This window comes from Chiloscyllium punctatum, chromosome 40, assembly GCF_047496795.1.
Source record: "Chiloscyllium punctatum isolate Juve2018m chromosome 40, sChiPun1.3, whole genome shotgun sequence".
Classification (NCBI taxonomy): Eukaryota; Metazoa; Chordata; class Chondrichthyes; order Orectolobiformes; family Hemiscylliidae; genus Chiloscyllium; species Chiloscyllium punctatum.
Window position 1 is genome coordinate 54,250,947 of NC_092778.1, and position 25,667 is coordinate 54,276,613.

Consider the following 25,667-nt stretch of genomic DNA (forward strand, 5'->3'; position numbering starts at 1 on the left):
TCCCCTACCCTTGTAACCTTGCATTTCCTGTGGCTAATCTACCTAGCCCGCACATCCCTGGACACAATGGAACAAGTTAGCATGGCCAATCCACCCAATCTGCACAGCTTTGGATTGTGGGAGGAAACCAGAGCACTCGGAAAGGACCCGCACAGACATGGGGAGAATGTGCAAGCTCCACACAGACAGTTGTCTGAGGCTGGAATCGAATCCTGGTCCCTGGCTCTGTGAGGCAGCAGTGCTAACCACTGAGCCACCGTGCCACATGGTGGCATTGATTAAGAGCATGCACATTTGTTTAACAGGACAGAAAATGTAATAATGTCACCACTTGGTCTGGAACCCAACACAAGCACTGGCCATTGCTTAATGATCTCAGACCAAATTAGAAAATCGTTCGGCCCTAGTTTCTTAGCTTTGGTGAGCTGGGAAATAGGCCACAAAATTATTCCTTCATCAACTCAAATCTTTTAACAGGTTGCACTCACTTTCAGAACAAATAGGAGATTTGGAGAGGGAAGAAAGATGTATTAGGGAAGTATTTGTAAGGCTGTTTCTTAAATTAAAGATAGCCCCCAAAAGTAAGTCTACACCCACCTCACCCCACGTCATCCGTCTCACACACTTAATGTCAATAGCATTTTGAAGGAGATTTCTACCCCGACCATATTAAACAAATCTTTTCCATTTGCTGGTGGGACCTGCTGGGATTATGCTGGGTGTCTAACAAATGTGGGAACTTCCTGCTTGTTTCAGCATCATGATGTAGTGCAGAAAACCTGATCCATCTGGAGAGTATGAAATCTCTGCGGATCAGTTGCAGAAATGCAATCCATTTTATTGTTTTACTTTCTTTGTCCATTTCTAGCTTAATCTTCCATTGGGCTCTTCCCAGAGTATTTGAAATTTACTGTGCTAAAGTTGGGCACACCCTTGGTAAATTCCACCTATATTTAATCTAATACAGCATCTGTTTCACACGATATGTTAAAGGAACAGTTCCTGATTATCTCATACATTTCCCTCAATGGTACTCTACTTAAATTTGATTATACCATTTTATCCCAATAGCATTAAAATTCATAACATTTCAGAAACATCAACTCTATTTCTATTCAGTAAACAATTCTGGGAGGAAATTGACCTTCGGTGCAATACTAACTAAATAGCACAGCAGTGACTGCCTGTTATAAGTCCTAGTAAAATTCAGCACTGTTGACATCAAGTGTGGTAAGCTGCATTAGAGATGGCAGGTAAGGTAGTGTCTGCTTTGTGCTACTGGCAAAGACCAATTTCAATTCATCTGTATCCACTTATTTAGTTTGAGCTACTGCTGGAAGGCAGTAAAACTAATCTGATCAGATATATAACAATTCCACTTGCAAATAACAATAGTGTGGGATTTAGAGGCACTTGAGACTGAGTTGGGAAATGGTCAGAACTTACGTTATCTTTGAAAGCATCCTGGCTGATTGTAGTTCAGATATTCTCTAACGTAAGGCCTAAAGGTCACAAGTACCATTTTATACAAAGAAGATAGGAAGAAAGGGATTGTAAGGGGGAATCTAAGGGTCTCTACATTTTCTTGTATTTCAAATGGTTTCCATAAGATTTGGTAGTTTGTCTTGTCTACCACACAATTCTAAATTAAGCAAGTTCTAAAACCTGTACCTGACAGCAGGTTGCATTGTGGTCAATGGTAGCGGAAACAATGAGGGAACAATGGATCATTTAGCATTTCTTCAACAAGGAATTTCAAACAATAGTAATGGAGATTAAAATGAGCAAGGCCCATGTTTATTGAACATCCCACATTGCCCTGAATAGGTGGTGATGCAACTGAATGCCTACAGAGGGCAGTGAAGAGTTAATCAAGTTTGCATGAAATTGGAACCACAAATAGACCCAGAATGGAGATGGCATTCAAGGACATCTTGTGAATCAGATGGTGTTTCACATCAATTCAACAGTTTTACAATCACCGTAGAACAATTTATTTCCAGTTTTTACATAAATAAATTCTCAAACTGCTATAGTTGGTACTTGAACTTGGATTCTTGGGCAAGGTCTATTACTCTGCCTCATGATCCCTTTATCCTCATTCAATTCCAGCAGCTGCCTTCCATCATATCACAAACACCGACCTCGTCCCTTCCACACTTTCCCTGTATCTGTACTTCCTTACAAACTGTTAAATCACCAGCTCCTGACAGTTCTGATGGTGGATCATTGGCCTGAAATGTTAACTAGGTTTCCGTCTCCACCAATGCTGCCCGACCAGCAGCCTCTGTTTCTGTGTCTGCATTACTGGACCAGGAGTGTAACCACTGCACCACCCAACCCGTTTTACCCGTACCAGGTTTTGTAATGTAAAAACTGCATTGAATAAAAAAATGTCATTGAGGGATTGAATCACTTTGACCTGAATCAGTGCCAGCTCTTTTCTTGTCCCATCAGTCTTCAGGAGAAATATTTGTATTCCTGCTCTCCGGTTTATGGGTTAAATTCCATTTGCTTAAATGTGAATGTGCTTATTGTTGAAAGATAATAGAGAACAACTGAGTCAGCACATAGACTGACAAAGAGCATGGAATTATGGTTTTGATATCAGCTTTAGCCTCCTGGCAGCACAATCTCTTCTTTTGTACATGGTGTGCCTGTCACAGGGCTTCACTTTGACTCAGATTACATTCACTGGGGAACCGAACGGCTGATAAGGAGGCGGTAGTACTTAGAGCAGAGGCCACATATACAGGAGTGTGTCATGCCAATCTGATGAATGAGGAGCCAACTGCCAGCCTTTAAGTAGTGCATGGGGAGAGTCAGTCACCAGCAAAATGAAGAACGTTCCCATTTCTCAGCACTGTTTCCAGGCCAAAGTGACTTCAAATGATTTTTCACATGGAATCGACCACTGCAGACTGCTCCCCCAACGTCACATTGGCATCTCTCTCTTATTTCTTGGTTAAAAATCACACACCACCAGGTTATAGTCCAACAGGTTTAATTGGAAGCACACTAGCTTTCGGAGCGACGCTCCTTCATCACCTGATGAAGGAGCGTCCCTCTGAAAGCTAGTGTGCTTCCAATTAAACCTGTTGGACTATAACCTGGTGCGGTGTGGTTTTTAACTTTGTACACCGCAGTCCAACACCGGCATCTCCAAATCAATATTTCTTGGTAACTGTGTGTACCTATTTCCCATTTTTACATGTACCATATCTCCAAGCTGGGTGATGCTGAAGGGGAACTTGGAGGTAATGATATTCCAATCAACTTCATGCCATTGCCCCTCGATGACATCGATGGTGTGGATTTGAGTGGATGGTGCCAGTAATCTACTCGCCCAAACACTGCTCTCAAATTGTCACTCTCCAGGTATGTTGGTAAATATTCGATGTTTTGAAGGCCAGTGCAGAACGGCTTAAAACCAAACCTGATGGGAAATGTTAATTATTGTGGCCAGTCCGGCATGAGATGAGAGATGGGGCTGAAGCCAGAGCCATTCAAATGAAAGAAAATGTACACTTTTCCAAATAGACCGGGAAATACCTGCATGTGGGCGACTTTCTGCTTTCAGTATTCATTCTGGGAGGCCAGTGAATTACCACCACCAAACGATGATTTGTGTGTGGCCAATTATTTCAAATAGAACTTCACAGTACCATGTGACCCAGCCTCTCAAAAAAACCTAGTTGCCTTTGACTCATAGGAACTTAAAGCGGCTGAATCAAAGTCCCAGAGCCAATATTTTCTGCGACTGAAGTTTTTCTTGGCTCAAACGAGCAGAGAGGAGGGGAAAAAAGAAGGTTTGCTGAATTGGCCTCAAGCCAACGAAATGAACACAGCGCCAGGTTGCCCTTGGTCGCGGAGCTGAATAATTGAGCTGGTTTACGCCAATCTCTTTCGCACTCTTCCTTGCAAGTTTAACCAGCAGTGACATGACCTTTAAAGCTGAACCAAACAAATGGCCAATTGTGTGAACTAGTCAAAATATCCATCACATTCCCAGCTCGAACCACTTCAGTGACGCTCGGGTTAGCAAAAAAAAAGGGAAATGCTTCTGAAGAGAACAGTAAATGTGAATGATTCCTGTGTGACTAGATGATTGATTTTGGAGCCAAAGCTGGTACCTGGTTGGCTCCATCATTATATTTTGGCCTCTGTAGAAAGAACACCCGAATGCATCACTGCACCGACAGGAGGTTTTTTTTCCTATCCAAACGCCAATAAAATTAAATAGTATTTTTTCAGTCGGATGGAAAAGTATTCAGAATTCTTTTTTTCTGCACAAGCGTTTGCCTGCATCTATTATGACCTTGATCTGGTATCATTACCTTGTCAGATCTGCTTTTTCTTTATGGGACCAATAAAGTGACGTCAACTTTGACCAAGAACTTATCATTGAAGTGGATCACTCTTCGGAAATAACAGGGTGATAAAAATGGGCTAGACATTCTGTCTTGTTTAGCAATAAACGGCTTGATTGTTCAACAAGGTGTGGCTTGTTGTCAAGGTTTATGAATGTGATGCAGAAACCGTTGGAAGAGGTTCCATGACTTTGGCAATCCACCTCCCCACTGAGTGCATTCAACTCCTGTAATAAACTCCCCTCCCAAACACTTTTCATTCTCTATAAGAAGGGTGAGCAATAAATGACCATGGTACAAATTGAACTGAAGTGGAGAGTTTTGTTCAAGGTAAATAAAGACAGGATTTAAAGGTAAGGTTCTGGGGAGTGTTGCTGAACAGGAGACTTTGGAGTGCAGATTCATAGCTCCTTGAAAATGGATTTGCAGGTAGACAGGGTAGTGAAGAAAGCATTTGGTCAGGGCACTCAATAAAGGAGTTGGGAGGTCATGTTGCAGCTGTACAGGACATTGGTTCAGCCACTTTTGCAATACTGTACTCAGTTCTGGTCTCCCTGCTACAGGAACGATGTTGTTAAATTTGAAAGGGCTCAGAAAAGATTTACAAGGATGTTGCCAGAGTTGGAGGGTTTGAGCTACAGGGAGAGGCTGATTAGGCTGGGGCTGTTTTCCCTGGAGCAACAGAGGCTGAAGGTGATTTCATAGAAGTTTATAAAATCATGAGGGGCATGGATAGGGTGAATCTCCAGAGTAGCAGAGTGCAAAACTAGAGGGCATAGGCTTAAGGTGTGGGGGAAAAGATTTAAAAGGGAGTTCAGGGACAACCTTTCACACAGAGGGTAGTGCGTGTATGGAATGAGCTGCCAGAGGAAGTGGTGGAGGCTGGTATAATTACAACATTTAATATGCTTCTGGATGGGTATATGAATAGGAAGGGTTTAGAGAAATATGGGCCAAATGCTGGCAAATGGAACTAGATTAATTTAGGGTACCTGGTTGACATGGACAAGTTGGACCAAAGAATCTGATTCCATGCCTTACAGCTCTATGACTCTATGAGTCTATGTACCAAGTAGATACAGCAGATCGCAATGGTCAGCAGACAGAGAAATTCTGTCTTTTCTGTACTACTGGTGTTATATAGAGCTGGCAGCTCACTACAGCTGCTGTTCATGATGATGGTAGCTGTCACGATCTTCTGTAAGTGCAGGAAACCCCATGAACTGCTTGGCCAGGTCTGGCAGAGCAATAAAACAAGCTCTCATAGTTGGCAAGGCACCATTTATTGCACAGTAGCAACTAATTGCCTGTTAGAAGATAGGATAGGCATTGTTACAGATACTATGAGGAGGATCAGATGCTAGGCTTCACTCTTTCGAGATGCTAAACCATTCTGCCCTTACGTCCATATGACATCGTTGTGGTGGGCAGTATGCACAGCATTCTCAATCCTTTCAGACACATACATAACCAGCAGAGAGTCCAGTACAATCAATTAACAGGTTGGGTATTTACATTTGCTAGAGCTCTTGCTCCTTGTTTTGAAGTTGCTGTACTATTTATTCTTAAACAAATACAAGTCCTATCAGCATCAATGATTTTTGACAACAAATTCTAACCAATAAATATGTAGCATTGAATATAGTTTAAAAATGAATGTTTTTGTTGCATTGTTGCACCTATGAATTAGAAGATTTATCACTTTTTTTGAGAAGACTTCACATGTATCCTCGGTACTAACTGAACTTATTCTTGAGAAGAAAATGCTTCTTCAGAAAGCAGTACTTTATGAATGAAACAGCAAACGTAGTCAATCCACATGCAATGGAGGGATCAGTTTTGGATGAATGATAACCTTGCTAAATGTTTTTCGTTGCATAGAGAGGGTGGTCAGAATAGCCACTTTTAGTGGTAATGACACATTTAGTGTCTATATTTTCACCAGTGTTAATGTTCCTGGATTAAGAACACTAATTAAGCCATGTATTAAATAGCAGATTCCATTAGAATAATGTCATTTTCTATTTTTGTATTTTAAGAATGTTAATTCCATCCAAAGTCCAATTCCAACTGAGTATTAATGCATTTCAGTCAATTAAGGTGAAACCTGTGACAGATATATTGCACTAGATATGAATTTCAAATCAGTTTTAAACTATAAGTGGATTGCTAATGATCATAAATTATTTTTGAAAAGAATTATGCACATTATTAAATATATGCATTCAATCTGCTGTGATAACACGATGACTATATTTTTAAAGAGACAAACATGTCATTGGAAGGTAACCCATGGATGACTTCTTTGGCATGTAACAGGAAATCAAGACTTGGAACATACCAACACACTACATGGTAAAGAACAACAGGCCTGAAGGCATTTTACAAATGAAATGAAAAGAGATTGGACATTGGATCAGTGTAGTACCTAATACATTTTTAATTGATGTATAGATGATTAGATTTGTTATTGTATGTATGATGTCAAATTAAAATGCAGTACAACTTGAACTTTCCTTCTGGAAAGAATGTTTACCAGTTGGGTTGTAAGTGAAATGGCACATCAATGTCAATTGGGTTCCAGGCTGTCCCAACAGGGGCTGGATTCTGAAAAAGAGGTTCCCCCCACCTCCCCGGCAAGAAGATACATGTTAGAGGTTTTGTTGGTTGCAGAACTGCATCATGAGTAAGTCACCAGGAAGAAAATCTGCTGTCAATCTGGACCGGACTATTTGAAACACTCTGAAAGCTCTTACACAGTCTAAACACTAGAGCTACACAACTGCCTCACAGTCCCAGCAACCTCGGTTCGATTTCACCCTCGAGCAACTGTCTGTGTGGAGTTTGCACATTCTCCATTGTCTGCGTGGGTTTCCTCTGGTTGCTTCAGTTTCCTCCCGCAGTTCAAAGATGTGCAGGTTAGATGGATTGGCCATACTAAATTACCCATAGTGTTCAGGGATGTGCAGGGTTGGTGGATGAGCCATAGGAAATGGCAGGGTTACAGGAAGGTAGGTCTGAATGCGATGCTTTTCAGAGAGTCAGTGTGGACTCAATGGGTTGAATGGCCTGCTTCCACGTGGCAGAGATTCTATGACCTCTTCTGGTCATTCAGGGGGTAAATCCTGTCCAGTGCAGCTGTAGCCTCATGTGGTTCTGACAGACCAAACCAAAAATGTGACATAGCTAGAATTGGCAGAGGCTGACAACACTCTTTGGCTCTTCAGATGCTACCACTGAAATCTGGGTTTACGATGATGATCCCAGGTCATCATTCTACTGCTTTGTTCTTTCTTCTGAAGAGTTCCATGTAATCTCACTGAGTATCGGAGAAGGAATGCCGACGTGGTGACTGGCTTTACAAACGACGTCATTTTGGAAATTATTTCAAGATTCTGTCAGCAAAACCTACAACCACAACATTTGGGGAAAACAAAAACTTCTCTATCCATCAAAACAGAAAGAGAATGCACATTGGGATGTGTATTAAACTAATGGACTGTTGTGCTCCTGCCATCTTTCAGCTAAGATGCTCAACGAAAGCGCCACATGTCCTGTTGAGTGGATGTAAAAGATCTCGTGACACCATTAAAATATCAGCAGGTGCATTCTCCCTAATGTTTTGGACAATATTAACCCCTGAACAAACATCAGTAGGTCAACTGTTTGTGGGATCTTGCTGTGCACAGGTTGGTTGCTGCATCTCTCCCATTCCATCAACGACTAACCTTCATAAGGTGTTTCATCGGTTGTCCAGCACTCTGGGACATAACAATGCACTGCTAAATAACTGCAAAACCTCTCAATATATATTACTGTATATTATTAAACAATATAGCAGCATGCAAAAAGGATAGCATGTAGCAAACAATGATTTGGGTTTAAAAACAAGTTGCTCGAATTTGTCTCTTTTTCAATCAACAAATGGAGTAGTTTGAGTGCTTTTGTTGAGTGCGAGTTGGACTATTTATAGGGCAGATATCATATTTGCAGCCGATTCGAAAAAGTTTTATATTAGGACTGGTCCTCTTGTCTACATCTTGCTGACATAATTTGGGCCATGAAAGAATCTTGACATCTATTTAAAATAAAAATCACTTGGCGCCTTGCTGGTTGAGTCCAGGGCAGCTTCCTTCCTTTTCATATTTATTTTAATCTGTGCGAGTTTGTGTTCACCTCAAAAATGTGGCTTTGGTTGCAGTTACCATTTTCCAGTCTTACGTCAGGTTGACTGGCAAAAGGTCAAATGGCATATTTTCAGTCAAGTTCTAAGTTTACAAAACATCGGCAGACTTCTCATCTTAAAGCCTTACCTTACAGCCAGCAGTATGTTTGGAGGTGTGATCAAAAAAAGACATCTTTTCATACGGCTGTCTCACTGCATTGGCTTGTGCCAGTGACTGATCTGAACAGTGGACGGTCGAGAATTATACAAGGGAAAGCAAAAAGGAAGGTTGCCTTTTCTCTGCCATTCCTATATTTGCCACCAAAGGAAGAAGAACAGCATTTTTAAAAAAAAAAACAGATTAGTTGCCTCACACATCCTACAAACCCGCTGGAAGGAGCCTGACTTACTTAGTTAATGATGTACAATTCGCAGCCAATAGAGTAAATAGAAATACGTAGCGGGAAATGATTTCATGGCTAGAATCTAATTGCAGGGCTCAGGATGATGAATACAGACTGCTACACCTCTCCTTTTGCCATTTCACACTGTATTCTGAGCCACTTGATTTGATTACAACCCGGCCTGCCCATTTTTATTATGTCAATACTCAGAACACTATTTTAGAGTTTGAACAGTGACCCATAAGCAGCATTAAATATTATAGTCTGGAACTTTCACTTTACATGGCTCTTTATTTATAGTTTTGGCACTTGACCAATTAAAACATGTCACTGTATACTTCACAAGTGAACAAATAACAGCTGAGAGACTTGCCACTGCTTCCTTTGAGAAACTGGGCCGCTCATTCAGAAATTATTTGACTCTTCGCCATTATTGGCTAATTTTCTTTCCCTTTTCCCACATTTCCCTTAATTCCTGCTCTAAACCTCTAAGTCCTCTGCAGCTGTGAGAGGTGGATACAATGACAGCCTGGAAGTCCCTCAATCCTGTTACTTAGCTGCTAGTTTATTGACTTTATCATAAGACACGTGGCACAGAGACAGGTAACTCAGTCCTTTCAACTTCCACCAATGTTTGAGCCTCCTCCAGTCTAATCATATTGTCCTTGTCACCCTCCAGAACCTCATAAGGTGTATATTTAATGATTCTTGAGTTCAGATTGCACAGAAAGAAGCTATTTAACCCGTCATGTAATTTTAGCTCTCTGCAGGAGTTATCCAACTGGTTGACATGATTTTGAAGTAGTGATGTGCGAGATTATGAAGGGACTTGATAGTGTAGATTGCATCGGTGTGTCAGACTCGCAAAAATATAGGGGCACAGTCTTAGGGTAAGGGGCTGCTTATTTAGGGCTGAGATGGGGAAAGATTTCTTCATGTTATGAATCTTTGGAATTCTCTCCCCTGGGTGGAGTCTCCCTCACTGAGGCAGGGATAGAGAGATTTTAGGGAATCAAGGGATGTGGGGAGTGGGTTGGGTAGTGGATTTAAAGCCCAAGATCTGTCAAGATTAGTCATGATTGAATGGAGAGACGAGAGGGGAAGAGTCACCTAGACTTGAAATGTTAGCTTGCTGTCTCTCCGTGGATATTGCCTGGCCCACTGTGGATGTTTTGCTTTCAGAGAAGGGAGGATTGGTCTATTCCTGCTCATAATCCTTGTATTACTATTTCATACTACCCTGGCTGTTCCCTACAGCTCTGCAATTTTCTTCCATTTCTGGTATCTATCCAATGATCTTTTTGAAGATTACTATCAAATTTGCTTCCACCACTTTTTCAGACAGTGCCTTCCGTTAATTATTTAAAAATCTCAGAACAGTTTTTAAGTGCGTAGCAGTTTTGCGATATCTTTGCAATCACAAACTGTTTGCCCTCAAGTTTACAGTTCAGCTGCAAACACAACCTGTGATGACTAGTTACTTTGCTCTGAGTTTGCACCCAGGCTTAATCAGTCGAGCACAGTACGCACAGGTCAGTTACCAGACTCTCATAAACAAACCAGGACAGTTGAACCCTGTAGATTCCAGGTCACAACTCCTCATCTCCTCATTTCCATGTGGTTATTACTATTGCCATTGTCTTTAAACCATGCCCTTTTGTTATTGGTCCACCTGCCAGTTAAAACTGTTGTTATTGGTCCACCTGCCAGTTAAAACTGTTGTTATTGGTCCACCTGCCAGTTAAAACTGTTTCTTCCTCCTTACTTTATACTAAAGCAACATTATTATGATCTCCCCTTCACCTTCTCTTCTCAAAGGAGGATAATAAATGCAAGCAGCAAGGTTTTTCTTAAAGACAAAAAAAAAGCAAAGAAAATTGCACATCAGGCCACTAAATCCCTGTGGTAAAGGGGTTGTGTAAATATGAACCATACAACAAGATTATAATACCAAAGGAAATCCTCATGACTTCACCCTCTCCCTATCTCTGAAAGCTCATGTATCCCTGCCACCTTCTGAGATATCTTTGATCCAACTTCTCAAACATTCCTAATACTAATCTATCCATCAATGGCAGCCTTACCTTCGACTGGCTGGGCTATCAGCTGTAAAACGTTCCCTCTAAAACTCTTCATTCCTTTAAATCTTTCTCCTCCTTTAAGATGCTCTTTAAACCCATCTCTTTGACCAAGTATTCTCCAACAGCTCCCTACAATGCTAGTGTCAAACTTTGCTTGTTACTACATCAGTGTAGTACTTTGGGATTGTTATGACTAGGTGAGGAGTGGGAATCAGCTCCCTTCTTCTTAACCACCTCAGTTGGTCACAACAAAAACTTATGTTTCCTTTTAGCAGAGAGCTATTGCATTTCAATTACCTGTGAACTGTTACAGAATAGAGGCATTGTGATTATAAGCAGGAGACGAGATATAGACCTGCATGATGTGCTTTTGCCCAAAACGTCGATTTCGAAGCTACTTGGATGCTGCCTGAACTGCTGTGCTCTTCCAGCACCACTAATCCAGAATCTGGTTTCCAGCATCTGCAGTCATTGTTTTTACCTGCATGATGTGCTACCTATCAGCTTATACACGAGCTGGTGTATAAAAGGTGGCACCATTTCAAGGAAGAGGAAAGCCCTGGTCATTTTTATACCTGAACCAACACCATGGTCACTATCACTTTACTGTTTGTCAGAACTGCTCTCTGTGCCATTTAGGGATTACAGCTGTGAGTCCATTTCTGAAATTCACTGAAGTTCAATGGCTGTAAAATACTCTGAAACATCTAGCATGGGTTCACTTGAACATGAAGGAGGCAGTTACCAAAGTTTTCTTGAGTGTAAGAAAGATTAATTTTATTAACCACTAACCTTGAGAAAAAGTATTGAAAACAAACATCAAATATACAGGAGCTCAGGTAATCAGTTTAAAAGGGAACGTTTCTGGTACAGATAGAGTGGATAAAAGTTATGTTTAAAAAATGTCCATAGATTCCTACAGGTGTTAGTCACTTAATCTGAGACCAGAGTTGTTCAACAGAGTTGACCTATATCCTTAAATGTAACAACATTTAAAAAATATCTTTGAGTTCTTAGTTAGCAGTTGATTTCTGTGTGTGTGCTGTATTCCAAGATGTTAAGAAAAACAGGCAGGGTGAGAGAAAGTTCCACTCTTGCTGTCCGAAACTCCTCCTCTCTACTCTGCTGCTCAAAAGCAGCAGTTGAAAAACAGTTCAGTCTTTATTCCATTGCCTAGCTCCATTGTCTTTCAAAGCTAGCTGACTGGCAGCTGAGCCTTCTATCCCCCACATGTGAATCAGTGTAAAATGTGGGAGTATTCTGATGCTGACTCAGTTGATATCTTCAGTTAAAAATGGCAATTTCAGTGCAGACTGTTTTGTTCATTCCACATGGATCTCCTGAAACTCGCCTGAATCTATCATCATCAGCCATATTTAGATCCACTTTTCTTTCTTTTTAAAAACCACTTTAGTCCACGAAAGGCAGCAAGTATAGCAATCTGACAATAGACATTAAAATTCAATAGTCCGTACTTAACCAGTGTTGTAAGAGGGTGCTTAACCACAGTAAAGGGTGCTGACTAAATGCAAGTTGTTGTAAAAGGATCAGAATTAATTGCAGCATGACTAAACTATTACCAGGTCATGAATCGAACTCTAGCCGGGTTTCTTGCTGTAAAATTAGATGTTTTGCTTTTTTTTGTGTGTGTGTATGTGTATGAAGACCATAAGAGTTCACCTAATTCCTCTTGTAATGAAAACCCAGCTGTGGAGATTATTAGATGTAGAAGTATAAGAGCCAATACAAACTTCATAAATAAATAATACTTGATTTTAAATACTTATTGCTGCAGTGCCCAGTTCCAGCTTTACTTGTGAGTGACGTTTTCTATGGAAATGTATCAAATGCCTTTCTTTATGCAGGAAAGAGTCATAAGGAATAACTTTTTTTTTTGCAACTTTCCCTGGGATTTCCACTGACGTTAAGGCATATCGTACTTAATTACTCATTGATGTTTTAATTTCGCTTTTTGAAGTTGGGAAGGTCATTGTCTATTGAGTGCTAAGGAAGTAAATATGCTGAATGAAAACCTTACTTACGTATATGGTCATGATTTCATTTGCAAATTTGGTTTGCTTGCCAAAAGCCCAATTTTAATTTGCCCTCCAGTTAAAATGGCCGCTGCCAATCTCCAACTTGGGTCTTTCTCTTGTTGATGTCATCAGTTAAATTGAGACATTCGTGTGCAAAGTCATCAACCCAAGACACTCTCAGTTGGGGCGGGGGGTGCGGGGGGGGGGGGGGGGGGTGTTCTCTGCTGTGTGACTGTTCCAGAACAAACTGGATGCTGAATCTTGGCATTACATTGCCAGTGGTTAATCTTTCTCGAATCGCTCTGTTAGAGGCATGGCTAGACACCCTGACATGAACACACAAAGCGCCAGCCTGATGCTCAGTGGAAGAGAGAGGGAGAGAGTGGTAGTAGGGAGCATTGCACTGGCACTTTGGTGATGATGGGTAGGTTGGCAGAGGACTGTGAACTGTCACAGGATGGAAACATTGTGATTCCAACCAGGAGACTAGACATACACCTGCACAATGTGCTGCCTATCAGCCTACACATGAGCTGATGTGTAAAAGATGGCACCATTTCAAGGAAGAGGAAAGCCCTGGTCATTTTTATGCCTGAACCAACACCATGGTCACTGTCACTTTGCTGTTTGTCAGAACTGCTCTCTGTGCCATTTAGGGATTACAGCTGTGAGTCCATTTCTGAAAAATAGGTCAGTGGCTGTAAAATACTCCAATGTAAAGAGCAAAATAAATGTAAGTATTCCTTTCTTGAAACTAAAGCAAATATCTTAATGGAAGTGATGGGCCCTTTAATTAATGTCCATCCAGTCTCTCTCTTGCATGATTTATTGAGTGGGTTTAAGAATGAGCAAAGTCGGAACTTCAGCAGAGCAAGTTCACAGACATTATCTCGAAACAGGCGAAGGACCCTGATCACAACATTAGAATTGGCTTGAAAATTATTTCAAGTAGGTGGTCAATTCTGAAGCAAAATGGAGGTTGATGCTAATCAGTTACCAATTGACTACAGCTATCGCCATCCACCATTACTCCATCAAACTTCGGCTTTACCCCAACAGGATTGGACAAATTTGCAGAAAGGTTTCTCTCCCTAAGCCAAGATTTAGAGTCATACAGCACAGAAACAGACCTTTTGATCCAACCAGTTTATGCCAACCAGAATCCCAAACTAAACTAATCCTTCCTGCCTGCTCCTGGCCCTTGTTCCTCCAAACCTTTCCTATTCATGTACTCATCCATGTATCATTTAAACATTGCAACTGTCCCCTCATCCATCACTTTCTCAGTAAGTTCATCCCACACACAAACTACCCTCTGTGTAAAAGATTTGCCCCTCATGTCTTTTTTAAATCTCTCTCCTCTCATCTTAAAAATATGGCCCTCTTGTCTTCAAATCCCCTGACTTAGGGAAAAGACACCTACCATTAATCCTATATATTATCCACAGGCGACCAAGAACCAAGATTCTAAGGTAGCAATGCCCAAACTTTATCCCAGAAAAACCCCTCATGATTTTGTAAAAAAACTCTGTAAGGTCACCTGTCAACCTCCTATGTTCCAGTGATAAAAGTCCTAGCCCGTCCAGTCTTTCTTTAGAACTCAACCCTTCCATACCTGGCAAATCTGTTCTGAACTCTCTTCAGCTTCTCAAACTCTGAGTGGCAACTCTCAGGTATCGTCTTGGTGCCATGGACTCTGAGGGATCAATTGCTCGTGTGGAAGGTGGATGGATCTCTGAGAGCTGCAAGGCCCTTTAAATCCTCTTTTTTTTTGAAGAATGTGTTCTAATGGACCAGTCTCTGAGTTCTGACTGCCACTGCAAAAATAAACTACAAATAGGTTTTTTTTAATCCCCAGATTTCATCAACTTCCACCCATTATGGGAGATGGGGAAGTAGGTATGGTGATGGAAAGGAGATGGCATTCAGGAAAGGGAGAGAGTTGAAGAAGGAGTAGAGAGTGAAGATGAAGGTGTGGGAGGAGTGAAGGAAGAAGAAGGAGGGGGAATGGGTGAAGAAAGGAAAGGTAGTGAAGGTGAAAGAGACAGGGGGAGGTAAAAGAGGATATGGAGGAAGACAGGAGATGAGGAGAGGTGGAGGGATCCAGGGGGTGAAGGGAAGAAGTTCAGATGAAGATGAAGGAGATGGGATAGGTGAAGGGGAATGGAAAGGTGAAGGGAGGGAGATGGGAGGATTTGAGGGATGGGGGAGATAGGAAGTGAAAGAGGGGCAAATGGGAGAAGATGAGGGGGTAGTTGGGGAAGAGGTGAAGGAGGGATGATGGGGAGGAGGTGAAGGATGAGGAGATGAATGGGAAGATGGAGGGAGAGGAAAGTGTGGGAGGCTCCCAACCACACCTCAACAACTTCCATATATGTACATGTTCACCTTGGGGTCAAACAAAGTCTGAGTCAGGAAAATGGGGCACACTGGGATAAAGTTTGGGCATTGCTACCTTAGAATCTTGGTTCTTGGTCCCCTGTGGATAATATATGACAAACCTTGACCATCAAGAACTGATGCCCATTAGATGGAGAGCTGTTTCCCATAGATTTCCTATTATTCATACTAACCTTGGAATGGAATGAAACAGCTCACCTACCAGTCCATCTCTGTGAAGTACTCATTGCATTCTCACATCCCTGGCTCTGCAAGATCACCACAGCTTCATTACTTTGTCATGAGGCCCCGTTCATTCGCAACGGATACTTGGCCATACTCAAAGTGGAAAAAAAAAACCCTCCCGACCCTGTAGGTGATACTTTGCAGCTGTCACACTGAGGATTGGGTTACACTACATGGATCAGAAATATGCCAAGCCTCACCAGAATGCAGTGTGTGCACCATTTAGAAAACCTGGATAATAATAATTATTGCTTTTGACTCTTTCCATCTGGCTTTCTGAACATGGGTCAAACAATAGTGAAGTCATTTCCCAATATTTTTACATGTTTGATACACAACACAAAATCACCATCAGGCCTCTGTTTAGTCCTCTCTTTGTGAAGTTCAGTATAGAGCTGCTGATTTCAGAACTAGTTCGATCATTAATTAGGGTGCGGCACGGTAGCTCAGTGGTTAGCACTGCTGCCTCACAGCAGCAGGGACTTAGGTTTGATTCTAGCCTCGGGCAGCCGTCTGTGCGGAGTTTGCACATTCTCCCCATGTCTGTGTGGGTTTCCTCCAGGTACTCCTGTTTCCTTCCACAATCCAAAGATATGCAGGTTAAGTGAATTGGCCATGCTAAATTGTCCGGTAAATATAGGGTCGGGGTAGGTTGCTCTTCAGAGGGTCGATGTGGACTTGTTGGGCTGAAGGGTCTGTTTCCATACTGTAGGGAATCTAGTCAATTGGGATTTCTTGTTTTGCTAATAGACATTATGTTCTCTGCAATCTAAACTCAGAACAATACCAGGAGGAAACCATTCTGTATATCAATGATAACTTGTTGTGAATTCTCTGGTGTAAATGCTGACTAGTTCAGTACCTTTTCCTGTTATACATTACTCTGACTCTGCTCTTATGGATGTAATCACTGCTGCTTTCCAGCCAAGAAATACTGGCCACTACTTCACCCATGTGTTACCACAACTATCCCACATCCAAAAACCCTTGCTCCAATCATAGAACCCCAACAATGTGGAAGCAGGCCATTGAGGCTCATACCAACCCTCTGAGGAGCATTTCCCCCAGACCCAGCTCCCTACCCCTTCACTTCCCGATCCACCAGCCTGCACATCCCTGGATACTACAGGCAATTTAGCTTGTCCAATCCACCTAGCCTGCACATCTTTGGACCATGGGAGGAAACCGGAGCACCCGGAGGAAACCCACACAGACTCGAGGAGAATGTGTGAACTCCACACAGACAGTCGCCCGAGAGTAGAAACAAACCTGGCGCAGTGAGGCAGCAGTATTAACTACTGACCCACTGTGCATCCCCTAAATGGTACAGTGGCTGAGTTTCACGGTAATTCTGGCATTCTGTCCATCTCTTCAGGCATTGTCCCACCTTCTGTAATCTGCCCAGCTTAAGCCAGCTCTCTTTGGCCTCTTCCCTCTGACTTCACCCTGTCTCCAGACTGATTCAAGCTGCCACTTCTTCCCCACTTCACTCCAAAAACCCCATTATCCACTTGAATCCATTCTTTTTCTCCCTGGGTGCCGGTTCTACTCTCTACACTGCCATCCATCTTCCCCTTTTCTCTCTTCCTCCTCACCATGATCAGTAGGTTTGAAAGGCAGCACTGGCTACCACTGATCTTATTCCTTATGTACATCTGCTGTCAGCATGTTTCAACATGAACACTGTTTCAAAGTGAACCCTGCAGGGTGGAGTGTGTGAGAATTTCCATCTATAGGTTGCATTGATCAGAATCCCTTGCAGTAAGACATAGAGTCATGGAGTCATACAGCACGGAAACAGACCCATTGGCCCAATTAGTCCATGCTGACCAGGGCCTGTGTTGGCCCATATCCCTCTAAACACTTCTTATCCATATACCTGTACGTAAGTCTTTTAAATGTTGCAATTATACACGCTTCTACCACTTCCTATGGCAGTTCGTTTCATTTGCGCACCACCCTCTGTGTGAAAAGGTTACCCCTCAGGTCCTTTTAAATCTTTCCCTTCTCATCTTAAACCAATGCCCTCTGGTTTTGATCTCCCCCCACCCCAGGGAAAAGACCTTGGCTATTCACGCTATCCATGACCCTTATGATTTTATAAACCTTTATAAGGTCAGCCCTTAGCCTCCAAAGCTCCAGGTAAAAAACTCTCAGCCTATCCAGCCTCTCCCTATAAGTCAATCTTTCTAGTCCCGGTGACATCCTTGTGATTCTTTTTAACACTGTTTCCAATTTAATAACATCCTTCTTAAAACAGGGAGAACTAGAATTGTACTCAGTACTCTAAATGTGCCATTTCCAATGTACAGCCGCAAAATGATGCCCCAACTCCTATACTCAATGCTCTGACTAATAAACACGACAGAGAAACACAACCACATTGGGTGCCAGAAGAGGAGAGCCCAACTGGTGGAATTTGTTTCCAAAATCGAAGACATGTTGACTCTCCAGCCCAGAGGATGGCTGGCATCAGCAGCTCACAGTTCTAATTATAATTCTGACATTCTGTTTGGAGTTCCTGCTGTACTGGTCCCTCAGATATTTAACTTCAGTGTTGACCTGCCTTATCTATTGATTTGTCAAATTGTTGAATGGAAATTATAGCAAAGATTTGGAGGTGTAGTGGACAGCAAAGAAAGTTACCTCAGATTACAATGGGATCTTGATCAGATGGGCAAATGGGCTGAGGAGTGGCAGATGGAGTTTAATTTAGATAAATGCAAGGTACTGCATTTGGGGAAACCAAATCTTAGCAGGACTTATACACTTAATAGTAAGGTCCTAGGGAGTGTTTGCTGAACAAAAAGACACTGGAGTGCAGGTTCATAGTTCCTTAAAAGTGGTGTCACAGGTAGATAGGATAGTGAAGAAGGTGTTTGGTATGCTTTCCTTTATTGGTCAGAGTATTGAGTACAGGAATTGGGAAGTCAGGTTGTAGCTGTACAGGACATTGGTTAGGCCACTTTTGGAATATTGCGTGCAATTCTGGTCTCCTTCCTATCGGAAGGATGTTGTGAAACTTGAAAGGGTTCAGAAAGGATGTACAAAGATTTTGCCAGGGTTGGAGGATTTGAGCTATGGGGAAAGGCTGAATAGGTTGGGGCTGTTTTCCCTGGAGTGTCGAGGCTGAGGGGTGACCTTATCGAGGTTTACAAAATTATGAGGGGCATGGATAGGATAAATAGACAAGGTCTTTTCCCTGGGGTGGGGGAGTCTAGAATTAGAGGACGTAGGTTGAGGAATGACTTTATCGAGGTTTATAAAATCAAGAGGGGCATGGATACAATAAATAGACAAAGTATTTTCCCTGGGTTTGGGGAGTCCAGAACTAGAAGGCATAAGTTTAGGGTGAGAGGGGAAAGATATAAAAGAGACCTAAAGGGCAATTTTTTCACACAGAGGGTGGTACGTGTATGGAATGAGCTGCCAGAGGAAGTGGTGGAAGCTAATACAATTGCAACATTTAAAAGGCATTTGGATGGGTATATGAATAGGAAGGGTTGGAGGGATATGGGCTGGGTGCTGGCAGGTGGGACTAGATTGGGTTGGGATATCTGGTTGGAGTGGACGAGTTGAACTGAAGGATCTGTTTCCATGCTGTACATCTCTATGACTCTATAGATGAAAGAAAAGACCTAGCCACAAGCAGTCACTGGGATGATTCAGGAAGGCAATGGCTTTAGAATTTTTCATCAATGAGTCCAAGACGTCTATGTGGCAGGAGGGATCCTGCTGGATGTAGAGGAATAGGCACAGAATATAAAACTTGAAAAGCACTCTTTGCACTTCTGTTATACTGTTTCGATTGACAGTTATAGGACCAAGTTAGATTATGCATAGTGCGCAATGGAGACACATGTTCTCACCCATCCGATAGTTGGTCACTTAAGCATGTCTTGATCCACCCTTAAGCACCATATAGCCACATTAGCAGAAAGAGGCAGTATTGAGGAGAGCAGCCCATATTGATGGGCATGGTATGGTTGTTCCTGGATTCAGCCAAGTAGGTTACATGTTATATTTTGGACTCCTATATAAATGAATCACAGCTGCCATATAGGATGTGGAAGCTCCTGTCAAACGCGGCTGCACATGTGCATGCAGATATCAGAATTTTTCCAATACAAGGCAACAACTGATACGGACATGGAACAATTCCATCGATGAAAGCAAATTGATGGTTGCCTTTTCTCAGTTAGGCTTTTTGTTTGTTAATACATTGTAAGCTTCCATGTTTTGAAACTACACAAAACAAAAAGGCCCCTTTAAAAGGGGAATGGCATTTTGGGTTTTCCTTTCGGAGTTCCATTGCTCAAATTGGGATACTTTTATTCTAACTTAAAAAAAAGGAGGGTTGCTTAAAGGCCCATGTTATACTTGAAGAGACAAACAATGATCTTTGTTTTTGTTTCGCCAGCACCTTCATGCTGCTATGAAATAAAAAAAGTGAATTTACCATATTTTAAAAAATAAAACTGTACCTTTGAAGTTGGAAAGACCTCTCTGTGCGCACGGACAAAGCAATCCTCTTGTGATTGTGGTTATCCTCAAAGTGAGTGCCAGCTGGTGCTTTTTATGTAAAATCTCTTGCTTCACCTGGCAAATTAACCCCTTTGATTATGCAGATTTAGCATAAATTACATTTTTTGGTCGTGGTGTTGTGGAGGTGGGGGGAGGTGGTGGGGGAGAAGCAGGCAGTAAGTGGGAGGCATGTGTTTTGGGAAGCCAAGAGCATGTTTGAAACAGCTGTCTGGATTGGGTTCTGTTGCATTGTCTTCCTGTAAAAAAAAACCCCACATTTACAGCAAAGTCCAACCCGGTAGGTTACCAGTAACGCAATAGAATATGTTTTTGTTTCGATCCAAATGCAAAATGCATGACAGTGAGGAGGAAAACTGATAACTGATGCTGAGAGGTTTCTCTTGCTAGAATTAGGACTGCTGCTTTCTGTGGGAAGGTTTTGCTATGTTTGACCCTTACTCGTAGAAGACAAGCAAGTGTGAAATTCACATGATAGGTAAGCAGCTGATAACACTTCAGTTTACAAAGGGAATATTTTGCAACCCCCTTCCCCTTCCCTCTTGTGTGCTTTTTAAATTTCTTATCCTTGAGTCCGTTTCAAATTATTTCCCCCCCTTTCTCCCCAGCTGGCTGCATCTAACCCAGCGCGGGGAGAAAGTTGAGGTTTATTTTGGCATATTTACTAACAAAAGTTCGAGAGGTATGAACTGAGAAGATTTTTCTTTTTTCTTTTTCGCTCTCTCCCTCTCTCTCCAATCATGCATTTTCAAAGTGAGCAAACTGTTGGGCTTAGAGCAGACAACAGAATTGACTACTGCAAAGAAATTGTCCCTTTTTATAAGCCGATGTCCCCAATTCTCACTTCCCCCTAATAAAATAAGAGACTTGACAAAAGGAGTCCTGCATATTTTGTTTACACTGTAATTATTACTAAAAAAAATCTATGATGCCTAAGGGGTTTGTTACCATAGTTACAATGGGGTTCTAAGGACCATCATCTGCTCCCTGCTTCGTCCAATCAGGTGGTGGTGCTGAAGCTGCACCATGAAAGTATAGGATACGCACATCTTTGAGCAGCAGAGCACTTAGAAAGAGAAGCTACTTCAGGAGTACGGGAAGACGTGGTTAGGACAGTAGAGAGAGAGAGAGAGAGAGAAAGACAGAAAGACAGAGAAAGAGAGAAAAATCCCATCACCGCGCACTCACGGCGGAACACGCCATCCTGAAACAAGGACGAAGACAGCAGGACCTCCAGGTGAGACCTTTGGCCATCCAATCCCTCCCCTACCCCTTTTTAGTGTTCCGATGTAGCCCTCTGAAACAACAACAACAACAAGAAAAGAACGAGCAGAAAGCAGATTGATCTTTTCAGACATCCCACCAACCTCCCCCCCCTCACCCCACCCCCTCACCAACCCGATCCCTGGCTCCCCGCTTTGAAAACCGTACCTTTTCTCTCCCCCTCATTTTCTTTTGAAATGATCATCGCAAGCATTTCGAATCACATTTCGTTAAAAAAAAAATCGTGCCATCAAAGCACTCCAGCTGGGCTCTTATATAGTTCCGATAATTTTCTAGTTCTCAGATGTGGAGATCATTGAGTGGCAAAGTCAGTTCAGCTCAAAGGGCGGATGAAAAAAAAGGCAAAGGGCCCACATTGATCATAGTATTCCAAATCTCATTACTTGGAACATCTGATGAAAGATATTTTCAAAAGCCTCCATTTAGAAGCTGTAAATGGAAGCTTCTAGCACATCAAAGGCAACGAACTAGGACGAATTTTTGTTTGCAGTTGTGTTAGGGGTTTTTTTTAAAGAAAGAGATAGACGCTAGCAGCAAATCTGCAGAATGGCGCAGCACAGCTTGGGCTCCATGTTCTAGGGTGTTCCCCCACCCGTCCCCATGCCCTCCCCACAATTCCTCCCCCCACCTCCCCAGCCCACCTCCTCACCACCTCCCACCGTTTCCCTCCTGCTGTGCAATCCATGTAGCTGTCGATACTGCAATGTGATGTCAGTCAGGAGTCGGAGGGCGGGAGTGGTGGAGAGTGCAAAGAGAGAGAGAGAGAGAGAGAGAGAGAGAGAAAGGAGAGAGAGTGTCCGTGCCCTGATCAACAGCACGGATAACAAAAAAATGGTTCCGCTTCTTGCTGTTTCTCAATAAAAAAAATGGCAGCATTCCGTGAGGCGGTCTCCACGGTTCGACACTTCCTTCCAGGGGCCGGGATTTCACCACCAACCCACAAAAATAAGGATTTCAAAAGTTCTTTTTGAATCTACTTTTTCCTTTTCAGAAAACGTGCAACGTGGCGGAAAAAAATTACATTTTTCGCACGGCGACTATAATACGATATTGGCATTCTGAACCCCTTCTTGCTGCCCCTACCTCACATAATCCTCCTTTGTCAATCTTTTTTTTGATATACCATGAGTTTGAAAAGAGTGATTCAGAAGATGTGCGTGTTTTTGTCAGTAATCAATCTGTATCCCACTGTGACAGCGAACAGCAGACTCTCCGCTATTAAGTTTCTCTTCTTGAAAGAAATATATATAACTCTTCTCAATCCCCCAATATGAACTCCCTTTTGCGCAATAATGATGCTGGGGTGACGATGTTGGATAAACAAAGCATTGCCTCCTTTTTCACCAATTCAACTTCCATCATTTTGAGAGTATTACATTTTTTTTCTCCTTTTAACAAACATATAAACCAAAAGCTACTTTATATTTGTATTGTCTTCGAGTGTTTCAGCCATTCACAGCTTACCTTCTGAGAGAAGCACTAGCTGCTAAATCTCTTAAGCCACTGTGGCTAATCCACTCTTGATTTTGTTAGTCACAAAATGTGTCAAAACTGCATGACATCAACATGACAGCTACATGTATTTCAATAAAGCCGTTAAGTCCCCTTTTTTTTTCAATGGAGATTGATACTTTATATCGCAAGATAGGCAAACCAACTTCACACTTTCATGTAACATTGGTATTTTCCCTTCCAAGCTTGTCATTTAGTGTGCTGCTTACACATCAATGGAGTTTAAATTATAAACAAAACCACACTAGAAATCCTCAGAACCCTCAGTCTCTGTGCAACAGGTCTGCACTTATTTTCGGTGCTTACGTTGACCCACATTGACTTTGCCTCGATGGGTTTGCATTCACCAGTATGTAGATTTACCCTTTCTTTTAAAACAGTGTGAGTTGACACTACACTTACACTAACTGGATCAGATCTTTATATATACACATGTATAAATTATATATTATATTTAAGTTCCACAATCAGCAATGTTTTGACAGCAGTACAGTTGTGTAGTGCTGATACTAACTGGCACTAAATCTCATTGCTATATTGCAGGCTGATAATTAACAACATTGCATGTTCCAAATTTTGCAAAATGTTAAACATGACAAGGGGAATTAGTGTTGTGCTAACTAAAATCCAAGTAGGCCCTATTGCAGTTAGTTGTCTATTTAAAACAAAAGCCCGCGGCTTTCACATGGCACCCTGATTTCTGACTAAATCTGGGAGAAAGCATGCAGTATAAGAAGCCAGCCCCATTCACAAGTTGTGTCTCATTTCTCTTTTGCTGGAGTATGTTTTGGCGTGTTTTTCTATTGCACTGCATCCTATTAGACATAACGTTGACATGACTTCAAGCCAATCTGTTTAGCACCAGCTAAATGCGTTATGTGGCATGATTTAGACTAGAAAATAGGCTGCTCTGTATTAAAATTATCATCATGGAGCCATTTCTTCCTCTCTGTATTGAACCATAGATTCGATCATGGCTCAGGACAAAGAGAGGTTCTGATTGGTGGACAGCCATTGCGAAACTCTCTCTGCTTCTCATTCCGCACCTCCCCCCCACCGCGAAATAATTTTGCAGTTTCACCCGGCGTCATTGTTCTGCCTCAGACCTACTGCTGTGCTCTCATGACCAATAACCTGAGCAACCGCGCCTGTGCCATTTCCTACGCTTCAGCTTTGCCGGGATCCATTTTAGAACTCAGCTGTGCCTCATCCCAAGCAGTCCCTCAGATGCTAAAGCCCATGCTAAATGGACCCCCCTCTTGCAGATTACAAAGGGAGTTGAGCACAATGGGAGAGTTCTGATGATGCCACAGGCCAGGAGCACAAAGCAAGTGTCTATTTTAGAAGCAGACCTGAAGCCAGGAGAGGATTGTTCTGGATCGATAATATTTTTCGTCATAGCGATTTAAAAACTCCAAGGTTCTCAGGCCTGTTGACCGCGGGGCAGAAAGATTTTTTGCAGACTAACGATAGCAATTATATATCTTCCGCCCTTCGAACACAACTGTGCAGACAATAGCGCATCAGGCAATAGATAGGCAAAATCGTTTGGCAAGGACAGATCCTTTTGCAGTAACTGAGCAATTTGTTTGATGGGTTTGAATATTCCTCCTTTTCTGCTCATTTGCTGAAAACACTGCAAAGCCTTCATTTTTAAAAATGGAGATTTCATAAAATGGCCGGGCAGGGACAGCATGAATAGCCGATGAAACAATCGCGATGCGTTACACACCGAACACGGTGAAGCTCTGTTGGAATCAGAAGCCGCATGCTTTATTGCAGCTTGCTACACTTAGTCAGTGGGAATCTTTATTGTTGCATTCCCTATGTGTTTGCCCAGCAACATCAAAGTCAGGAACATCACAGAGCTCACAGAACTGTACCAAATACCTATATCAAAGAGCCTCAGAGTACTTTTGATTCATTGAATTCTTCCTTGTTGATGCAATTCAGAGTTTGGAAACATTCTGTCTGTGACTAACCACATTACAGCCAGAAATTCTTGATGTCTTTTCAACAATAGCTGGTTCATCAGAGGCTTTACATAATGATATGAACGGCTGAGAAAATCTCCTCAAATTTGGGGTCAATGCAATCTGTGCATTAGTTTTGAAATTTTATATATTCAAACTTTTCTAAAACTCTGTATTTATTTTTGTTGGAAGCATAATCAGGTTTCATCGATTTTGCTCCCACTACTGAGCTATAAGAGTGAGTGGTCTTGGTGCAAGTAACTCAAGTCCTGCTCTAGAATACTTTTGTTCATTGCGTGGTCTTTGATTTGAGGGAGTTAATCTGATTTTTAAATCGTTACATATTTGACCATCTTGTACCAAGATGTTTTGACATTTCCGAGGAGTGATCACATGACTTTGAACAGATCATCCTTGTTTCCAAATCCCACCATGTCTTTAGTCCATCCTATCACTCAACAGTCTCGAGTCCCTTTACATTCCGAGGTATCAGTGCTCATTTTGAGTATCCCCAATTCCCCATACCACAACGTTGGCAGGTGTACCTTCAAGCTCTGAGACCCTCAGCTCTGGAACACCCTTGCAGAACCTCCCTCCCTCCCTCCCTTCCTCCCCCTCTCTCTCTCTCTCTCGTCTCCTTTAAGGCATATCTAAAACCTATCTGTACAGTTGAAT